The 11,056-nt window shown below is 36.1% G+C and overlaps 1 long non-coding RNA gene across 1 annotated transcript in view; it reads right to left on the minus strand.

The window, feature by feature from the left end:
* The window catches only part of LOC105853307, a 196,626-nt gene that overhangs the window by 100,443 nt on the left and 85,127 nt on the right, over positions 1 to 11,056 (minus strand). Inside the window, exon 2 of the long non-coding RNA XR_001145142.1 lies at positions 4,251 to 4,304. This is a non-coding gene — a long non-coding RNA (uncharacterized LOC105853307). The remainder of the gene's footprint in view (positions 1 to 4,250; positions 4,305 to 11,056) is intronic.

Below are 11,056 nucleotides of genomic sequence, written 5' to 3' on the forward strand. Positions count from 1 at the left end.
AAAAAAAAAAAAGGAAACTTCTGATATAAGTATGTAATTATGTAATTTGGTAGGTTAATCAAATTTGTTACCTTCCTACTCAATTAATTGCCTTATTAGATCTTTTGGAGTATAACTTCTTTGTATAAACTGTAATTTTAGGTCAGTTCATAGACTTGTTTTATAAAATAGAAGTGATAGTTTGCTGGTTCCCACCCTAGCTCTAGAAGGTAAATTCTAGTGTTAGAAAGTTAGATCAGACGGTATGGGAGAGTATTGCTTCTGTCTTTTGTTTCTCCATTTTCTTCAAAATGGAATGGCATTTATTCTATCTGATACTTGAATAAAAAAGATATGTGGAATAGAATCACCACTGACTCAAAATGCTATAGAGTATACATAATATTAATGAGAATTTTTTTCTGTTGTAAACCACTGAGTTTACAAATATATTTATTATAACAGTAAGATGTAACATGTCCACTCCTAATTTTAGACTCATCTTTCACATTCCTCTTAATTTGATCTCCATTTTAATTTTTATTGAGTTTCATATTTCTCTTAGTATTACTTCCAAACATGATTGACTTATTTGTAATGATTGTTGTTAATTTATGCCTATAAGCATCAGATTATAAGGAATCAGAGTTCAGAAATTTTATTTATTTTGCCTATGATGTATCTGAAGCATTAAAAGCAAAATATGCTCTTAATAAATAGGATGAATAACTCATGCTTTCATAAAGCATGTGCAAGTAAATATGAAGGCAGAAGATAAAATTGAACGTAGCTAATGTTATGTTGCAAAAGTACCTCATATTCAAAATAAAGAAGTATATAATAAGATCCTTTGTTAATAAATAGGCTTTTTAAAAATGCAAATGCAATTAAATATGGGATGATAACTTTTTCACAAATGGTGGTAGGAAAATTTAAGATTGTAGGAAAGAGAGAGAGGAGAAAAGAGAGGCAAGGGTAGAGATGGATGAAGGGAGAGAAGAGAGAGCAAAAGAAAGGAAAGAGATAAGGAAATAAAAAGAAAAGTAAACAAAGGAAAATAAATACTTGAACTAATCCTCACAACATATACCAAAAAACACCTGAAATGGATTACAAAATTAAATGTAAAACATAAAATTATAAAACTTTTAGAGAAACATGGGGGGAATGTTTCAGAATCTATTGCACAAGGTAAAGTGCTTTTAAACTTAATACTGAAAATATTACCCAAAAGGGGAAAATTGATAAATTGGATGCCACCAACAAAAAAGACATCTGTTCTACCAAAATCCTACTGAGGATAAAAAAAACAAGATTCTGACTGGGAAGAATATTTGCAAGCCACATATCCCAAAAAAAAAAAGACTGGCACCTAGATTAGATAAAGAACTCTCAAGACGTAACAAAAAATAAAAACTTGAATAGAAAATGAATAAAAGTCAAATACAGATATTTCATTGAAGATTATATATATTCCATTGCCATATATTATATATATATGGCAAATAGGCATATAAAATGATGGTCATATTCCCATCAGCCAAATCCAAGTTAATATCACACTGGGATAGCTTTGCACACATATCGAAAAGTTAATATGTTATATATATATATAAAATACTGGGAGAATATAGCAGAATTGGATAACTCATAAACTACTGCTGGGAATACAAAATTGTCAGACCACTTTGGAAAACTATTTGGTGTTTCTTACAAAACTAAACACTCAACTATTATATAATTCAGTGATTGTGCTCTTGGGCATATATCCCAGAAAAGTGAAATCCATGTTCAAAGAAGAACATTCATGGCAGTTTTATTCGTAATAGCCATAATGATAGCCAAAATAGCCACAATATAAACAAAAACAACTCTCAGATATCCTTCTAGAGATGAATGCTTAAACAATCCAGTGTTACAACCATACTATGGAAAACTAATTAACAATTAAAAAGTACAATCTATTAATATAAACAGCAACTTAGATGAATCTTAATATAATTATAAAGAGATAGAAAAGATAATTATAAAAAGAGAATATATATATATATATATATACCCCTGTATCATACTGTATAGTCTTATTTATATGACAGTCCTGAAATGACAAAATTATTCAACTGAAGAACAATTAGAGGTCGCCAATAATCAAAAATAGATTGAGATAGGGAGATGGAAGTGTTTGTGGTTATGAAAGCATAGCAAAAGAGATCCTTGTGATAGAATGGTCTTGTGCTTTGAATATAGTGATAGAGATGTAAACATGAACATAATAAAATTATATGAAAGTAAATGTACACACCTGAATACATAAGGACATATACATAAAATTAATGGATTGTACCAATTGTCAATTTCTGATTGTAATATTATACTGTAGTGGCCATTGGGGGAATCTGGCTAAATAGTATCAGGTAGCTCTGAATTACTTCTTATACTGTATGTGAAACTACAATCACCACAAAATAAAAAGCTCAATTACATATTCTTTCAATGCAGTTGTCATAATTAGTCAATTCTATTTTTACATATTTACTCACAAGAAAAGACAGTCAATCTGTACACAAATGTTCATAGTAGTTAATTTGTAATACTAAAATTCTGGAATAGTTCAGATGGCCATCAATGGAATGAACAAATTGTGTTCCATGAACATTTCTATATGGCAATAACAAACCAAACTCCTGGCAAACACAGTAACATGCATGGATTTCAAAGTTATATTGAGTGAAGGAAAGTGAATACAAAAGAGCAATTATTGTACAGCTTCATAAATATGAATTTCTTTTATAGGAAATTCTGGTCAACACTGGCAGAAAATAGTTCAGATGGGATTTAATTACTTCTGGTTGGAAGGCTACTTTTTGAGTAGTGATGAAAATGACAAGATGCTATTTAACTAGAGATAAGAAATAACTAAGAGATAAAAATAATTGAAAGGGCCCTCTGTGGTGGCACAGTAGGTTAAAGCACAGCACTGCAAGCAAGCCACAGCTCTTCAGTGTGAGTTCGACCCCCTGCCCCAGAGGCGATCCACATGGCGAGGCAGACCTCTCCTGACTCACCCGCTGCTCCCTTCAGCATGTACTTCGTCTCTCTGCCTGTTCTGCACCCCACTCTGTCTCTGGTGAATCCTTTTACTCCCTGCACCTCTGGCCTGTACCCTAGTTCTTTATGCATAAATTAAAAAAATAAAAATAATTGAGAGATGAAAAAGAATTGAGAATGTGAGAAAAGATCTTAATTAAATATGTTCTAAAAAGCAACAACAAAAAATATACACCCACCACATGAGACCCAGCTCAGTGTGTTCCAACACTCATTAGATCAGAATAACTGGAATGAAGGAAACTACATAAATGAAAAGTAAGAAGCAAAGTCATGTATGTTAAGTGCTAGGTAGGTGAGGTAATGGGGAGACACAGGTATTCTATGTAGAAAGTTTAGCCACCGGAGAATAGCATAGCTTAGTTATTAATAAGATTAATATTATTAATCTATTAGTGGACAATATACTATATTCCCATACATACTATATGGGAATTTATATTTTCTTTCTTTCAAAATGTTAAATTTGAGCTTTTGTTTCTATGGAATGAGTATTTACTGAAGTAACAGGAATTAGCTTATTAAGATGTTCACCTGTAGAGTACATTTAGTCAGGAAAAATAAAATAAACTCTCAACATTTCTATTACCTTAATATTATAGAGATGAGAACATATTTTCTAGCCATCCCCAAAACTAATAAAATAATTACAAAAATTAGTCCCCAAAGCCAAGTAACTGCATCAGGGTTATAAAGCATGCAATGTCCAAAATGATTTGAAATGGTTACACATGACATAAAATTAAGGGAATTTGGTTGGTGCTTTTAAAAATGATTTTTTGTTGTTGTTTAAATGTGAATAAAAATAGCAAGACCCAACAACAGCCGCATGGTGTTATCAAAGAACATAAATCACAAAGCATCTGTTTCACAAAAACAGTATGAACTTAATGCAAGGAAGATGTTTTCCTAATGACTGTGATGCCTGGTAAAAATAGACAGTAAGCTCCCTTTTGGCAGAATTAACAAGCATATATCTAATATGGAGCATAGAAATTATAGTAAATTGAAAATAGGCAAAGAATGAGAAAAGTAGCAATGAGGAGGTGGGGAAAGAAGTCAGTAACAGTTGCTCAGACACAGAACCAAGTATTTACCCCATCAGTAGCAAGGAGACTGGAAGGATGTGATGGAAGAAAACACAGCAAAAATAACTTACTTACCACACATGTCGCAGCAGGGTCCAAAGTCAGATCACAGCAATCCCGAACACCTTTCTGGGAAAAAGAATCAAACTATTGATAACTGTTCCAGAAAATTCTTAACCAGGTAGTATTAGGGAGTTAGTTTATAATTTTAAGTCCTGCCTTAACAGACCTACTTTTATTTTTGTTACTTTTATGAAAAACTTGAATTTCTTCTTTAAAAGATAATCAAAACAAATAGTTTTAGTGTTATTTTAAAAAGAACAGTGTTTATTTGAATAAAGAATTTACTTTTTTTCTTTTTCTTTTATTAACATATTGACATCTGTATAATTGTGTAACTGCCCATCCTGAAAAAAAAAGGCCTATTTCAAACAACTCATATTTTATCTAAAGTGGGGATTTCAATAGCTACTTTATACCAGAGAAGGTAGTTAAGTCAAGCTAAAAATACAAATTTATCAACTGACTGCTTTAAAAATGGTCATGCAAATCTATATTCATTTAACAAATATCGTCTCATATTTTACTTTGGAATCTGAGATACAGGAACAGATAAAACCAAGTTTCAGCCATGGATTTAATAATCTATTGTATAAATACATATTTTAATTTCCTAAATATAGCTTAAGAGTAACTAATCTCACAACATTTTCTAGAACCCTTAGAAGGTGGTGGTTCTTATATACTGCTAAAGCATCTTATACTTATCCTCATAAAACTGAAATTCATCATTTACATGATAAATATTTTTTTAGTGCCCCTTCATATGTACTACACATTATCCTAGGTAGTGGGATATTAAATTCACTGCTTTTATTGAGTCTATCTTCTGTTGCTGGAGAAAAAAAAAAAAAAAGCTGGTCATGAGAGGTATTAAGAAAAAAGAACAAGACAAGAAGACATACAATAATAGAACAGGGATTGCGGTAGTTAACTACATTATGAAAGACCTATGTAAGGAGGTGATATTATCCTTATATTGTGTTAGATTGCCATTATTTCTTTAACAAGTTATACATATTTAGAGGTTTAAAACAACATAGAGTTATGGTGTTACAGTTCTGTAGTGTAGAAGTCTAACATGGGTTTCATTGGACTAAAATCAACTTTCAATAGAGTTGCAGCCTCTGACTGGGGGGGAATTTATTTCCCTGTCATTTTAGATAATACCCACATTTTTTGGCATATGGCCCCCTCTATCTTCAAAGTTAACAATTTAAGTCTTATCACATTAAATCCTCTGATCGTCTTCTATTATTACATCATTTTCTGAAAAACATTTTATCTTCACATCCTTAAGTTTAATCACATCTTCTAAATCGCCTTTGCTATGTATAACATACTCATCCTCAGACTGTGGAGGTGAAGTGCACATTTAAGCCCATCACAGAATAATTGCAGAGGGAATGAGAGAATAAGTGATGATGTCTGTGAATTAAGCAAGGTCCAGGTAAAGTAGGACTCTGAAATCAAGGTAATTTTGCACTTTTTAAATTATATTAGAAGTCACAGAAGGTTTTGGAAGGGACAGTGTTATAATTTGTTAGTTCTGTTTTGTGTGTGGTCACTATTAGGATATTGTAGGTCTGCTAATTCTAAACAACCTGTTCGGTCATCATTTTGCCACCTGTAGTTCTGCATTCCTGTACAAGGTCCGAACTGCCCTTCAGAAACCAGTTAATCATTCATAGGGGCCAAACCTTACAAGGTTCCTTTCAAATCAGTCAAGAGGAGAAAGCTTGATCTCCCTGGGAAGGGTGTGCATCAAGGTATGACTGGAAATACCTTGGGGGAGAGGGGAGGATGGTGACAGATGCATAAACTTACTCATACATCAGGAACACCCGGGGGTGCTGAGGACCGATGTATGACAAGGGGCCCCAGAAATTGGTCAGTGAAAAGCTTGGTTGATAAGATTGAAACTCTGACTGGGGAGCTAGAGGGTGATATCAATTATAATACTAAGTCATTAAGTGATGAGAAGTGCGTTGAGGGCAGACTCACAGCCCCTGATACTATAGGAGATAGTTCACCTTTCCTCTTTTCCTTTTACCTACTTCCTCCTACAATTGATGCTGTGTGACTAGCTGATCAATGAAAAGGCCAGGATCTTGCATTCCAGCAGCATCCTGCATTAGGTAGCTTGCTCCACAACTCCCATTTCTTTATCAGTGTGGTGTTGCTGGATGAACAGACTGAGCAATTTGAGGGTAGAGACCATGTTTGCCCTTTCAACAATATTGCTCTAATATCAGATTTGCTTTCTGACTTACAGTAAGCGCACAGTGACATTACTGGGCCGATTTGTATATGAATAAGATGTATTGCTTATAGTAATCAAGAAATTTTCCTTGCCTTCTTTCCACCTGCATTCTTATGTTCCCAACTCCTCTTTGCCCCTCCCTCCTGCCCTTTCTACCGCTCTATTAGAAATATAGGTGCTGTGAACACATGAAATCAACTGTTAAGTAGAGTGTGACAATGATGGTGTTACAGGGCACCCCAATGTGAACTGGGTTGCCTGTCTGCGGGTCCTCTCCCACAGGCTTAAGATTCAATTGTACTGTGGACACATAGAAAAAGATTTGATAATGGGTTTTTTTACAAGGGGAAAGGAAAATGAACAACCCAGGGAAAGCGTGCAAGAGAAATACAAGTTAACGAGAGTGTCCTACCAGTTCTGCTGACTTGGAACTCCAAGAGCACACTGCAAGCTGATCAAGAGCCAAAGAACCAGCCGGAACCTCCAGGCCAAAAAACCCCGGGAGCACACGTGTCCGGTTTTATCCTAACCTGGCTGCTCAGCTCCACCCTCAGGTCCCAGGGTGCTTCTCATTGGTATTGATGGGATTTGTAGTTCCAATATCTGGCTAGGGGGTGGAGACCATGAAACCTGTATCAGTTACAGCAGGAGCCAAACTTTACAGGATGCCTTTCAAATCAGTCAGGAGCAGAAAGCTTTATCATACTGCAGGAAGGGTATGCTTCAAGCAGTGTAACTGCATATGCCCAAGGGGCTGATGACAGATGCATAAAATTACCCAGAGTCATATATCAGGAGGAATGACAAGAACACCTGGGGGTGTTGAGGAAAGGACCCCAGAGGCTGGTCAGTAAAAAGCTTGGTTGATAAGATTGAAGCCCTGACTGGGAAACTACATGATCTCAATTACAATACTGAGTCATCAAGCAGATGAGAAGTGCCTGGAGGGAAGATGCTATAGGAGATAGTTCTACCTTTCCCCTTTTCCTTTTACCTACTTCCTCCTACAATTGATGCTGTATGACTAGCTGATCAATGAAAAGGCCAGGATCTTGCATTCCAGCAGCATCCTGCATTAGGTAGCCTGCTCCACAACTCCCATTTCTTTATCAGTGTGGTGTTGCTGGATGAACAGACTGAGCAATTTGAGGGTGACAATCTGAGGGGCAGAGACCATGTCTGCCCCTTTCACCAACACTGCTCTAATATCAGATTTGCTTTCTGACTTAGGGTAAGCCCACAGTGAACATTATTTGGCCAATTTATGTATGAATTGTTACAGGGCACCCCAATGTGAATTGGGTTGCCTGTCTGTGGGTCATCACCCTCAAGCTTAAGATTCAATCATACTGTGGGCACACACAAAAAGGTTCAATAATGGATTTATTTACAAGGAGAAAGGTAAAGGAAAATGACGCAGGGAAAAAGAGAGAAATACAAGTTAACAAAAGTGTCCTACCAGTTCTGCTGACTTGGACTCTGAAAACTGATCAAGAGCCAAACGACCAGCTGTGAACCACCAAGCCAAGAGATCCCCAAAGCCCACATGTCCGGTTTTATCCTAACCTGGCTGCTCAGCTCCACCCTCACATCCCAGCGTGCTTCTCCTTGGTATTGATGGGATCTGTAATTCCAGTATCTGGAGTGAGGGCAGAGTCCTGAAAACTGTACCTATTACAGAATGAGATGTTTTGCTTATAGTAATCAAGAAATTTTCCTTGCCTTCTTTCCACCTGTATTCCTATGTTCCCAACCCTTCTTTGTCCCTCCCTCCTTTCCTATCTTCTGTTCTATTAGAAATCCAGATGTTACGAACATATGAAATCAACTGCTTGTTAAGTAGAGAGTTCCATTGATGGCTAGGGGATGAAAGCATATTTGTCTGAAATACGCAATGATTCCTCTTTTTATTTTTTTTTTGATGATTTATGTATTTATGCATACTAACTGGGCCATAGCCAGAGGTGCAGGGGCAGTGAGAAGATTCACCTGAGACAGCGAGGGGAACAGAACAGGCAGGTTGATGAATCCCTCAGATTGCTGAGGGGAGCAGCGGGACAGGTCTTCTGCACCATGAGGGTCACCTCCCTGGCCTGGCATTAAACCAGTGCCGAAGTGGTTGCAGCCAGCTTCCTAGTGCTGTGTTTTAACACCTTGAGCCACCAGGGAGGACCCCACAATGATTCCTCTTGATACATGTCTTGCCAGATTAAAGACTATGATTTGGTCAGTGAAAGTACTAAAGGAAACAGATTTTGGAGATTCTTTGTTATCCTTTTTGATCTAGTTCCATACAAGTTTATAAAACTTGTATGATTGATTCCCTAGGAATTTTCAATTACATCAGATGGTATTATACCCTGTAGCTCTTGTCATAGGAGTCAAGACCACACACCAAATATGAGAACCCAGGTAATACTTAATACCTTCTAATTTCTCAATAAGCCCATTAAAACAGACAAAATCTCCCTATGCATTAAACTCTTATTAATAGCCACTGAATGATTATTACATGCCATTTCATCTAGGCATTATCTGCACACTATTTATCTCCCACATTAACTTAGTGATAGGAATAAATTTCTATTTTACCCAAATGCAGAAAATCACTTATAAAGGTTATCACAGCAGGATATAAAAAGGTGTGTATAATAATAACTGCCAATTATCTTTAAAAGGGAAGAATACGGGCCCTCCCTGGTGTTGCAGCCGGTTAAAGCACTGCACTAAGAAGCTTAAGCCACTTCCACATGAGTTCGATTCCGCCTGCCCCGGAGTGGATCCACATGGCGAGGCAGACCTCTCCAGACCCGCCCGCTGCTCCCCTCAGCAGTGTACTTCATCCATCTGCCTGTTCTACTTCCCTCTTTGTCTCTGGTGAATCCTCTCACCCTCAGCATCTCTAGCCTGTACCACAGTTCTATGTGAATAAATAAATAAAAAAAAAGGGGGGGGGGAAGAATACAAAAATGTGTATGTGTGTGGAAAGTATAACTTTTTGTTTAAAGAAAGAATAAACAAGGGCAAAAATCAGGTAATTTTCTACTGAGGAGAAAACATTCATTTCACATACTGAAGGAGAAAAAGGAAGTTGAACTGGAGGAGTTATGTCTGTCTGAGATTAATTAATTTGTAGATTTGACCCTGGAACTGTATAAATGTTCTCAAAGTTTTAAAGAATAAATGTATACAAACAATCCATAAAACAAACATGAAATGAAATAAGCCTCTCTCTCAGGTTAGTGACTTGCCCACAAGGAGACAGATTTCAGATGACCTTAAGCTATGACAATTCAATTGTACATCCTGATGCTGAACATAATAAAATAAAAATTCTTAAACTTTTCAGTGGTTTTAGGTGGTGGTTGCTGCCAGTGTTATTATTCTGATACTGTTGTATGCATAAAGTGGAATATAATGAGTAATTATGTTGCAAAAGATACACAGGATTAGTGAAATTAAGTGAAAGTCCTTATTCCTAAATTTGAATTATCAGTATGAATGCAAGGTTTAAAAAAAACAAACAAAAGAGTTGCATTATCTCTGTCATGAAAAAATCAGTGGAACCCAATTCACTTTTGAGTCTTCCTTAGTCCTTAATAAATGCAAGCTGTTATTTCTCAGGTTTGAATTGAACCACTAAAATACCTTACTTGGGAAAAGGAGTTAAGAATCAAACAAGCAGTTGCTAGAAGAGCGCTGTTTATGTTTAAACTCAATAGATGAGATTCCTCTAACAAGTTGAGCACTAACACCACCAGACCAAAACAATAGTGGTAAGTGGAAAGAATGAAATCTTTACCCATCTCAGTCAATAATAGAGCGCCAATGAGATTTATCAGGAAAATACTGATGTAGCAAATAATTTCTATGTACAATATTTCTACATTTAAGCATTTTGTGAGAGCAGCTAGTGTATAGTCAATGAACTTTCCTTTGAGTGTTTATTTTCACTGCCATTGTCTAGTAGAAGTGGCCATGCAAAATTTTAGTTTAATTGAGATGTGGATGAAAGAAAAAATACAAAGTTAGATAATCCTTTACCAGTAAGGCAGTCTCAACTAGTTAAGCACTGATCCCTTGTGACCACACAGTAAGCACATCAATGGTTACATGTCAGGGTTACCTTTCCTATTGCTGTCAGGCTTTTACTCTGGTTTCATTCTTCTTTTTTTCCCTTTAAATTGTACAATATCCCTTTATTCTTTTAATTTTATGAATGGGTTTATTTGTACTATTTTGGGGGATTTATTGCAAAATAGTACAATAGGAGCCTTATCTATTGGGTTTAAACATAAACAGTGATCTTCTAGCAACTGCTTGTTTGATTCTTAACTCCTCAAGTAAGGTATTTTAGTGGTTCAATTCAAACCTGAGAAATAACAGCTTGCATTTATTAAGCACTAAGGAATGTTGGGTCCTTTGCCTGGACAGACCTCCCCACCTCCCCCACAGAATCATATGCACACTGTTGTGTGGAAACAAAGAATGAGCCATGGGTGCTGGAACAGAAAAACAGGAGGCAGGAAGTGTTCCTGCCTTGTGTTTGCTACCTTGT

This window comes from Condylura cristata, unplaced genomic scaffold, assembly GCF_000260355.1.
Source record: "Condylura cristata isolate star-nosed mole 26May11 unplaced genomic scaffold, ConCri1.0 scaffold00006, whole genome shotgun sequence".
NCBI classification, from domain to species: Eukaryota; Metazoa; Chordata; class Mammalia; order Eulipotyphla; family Talpidae; genus Condylura; species Condylura cristata.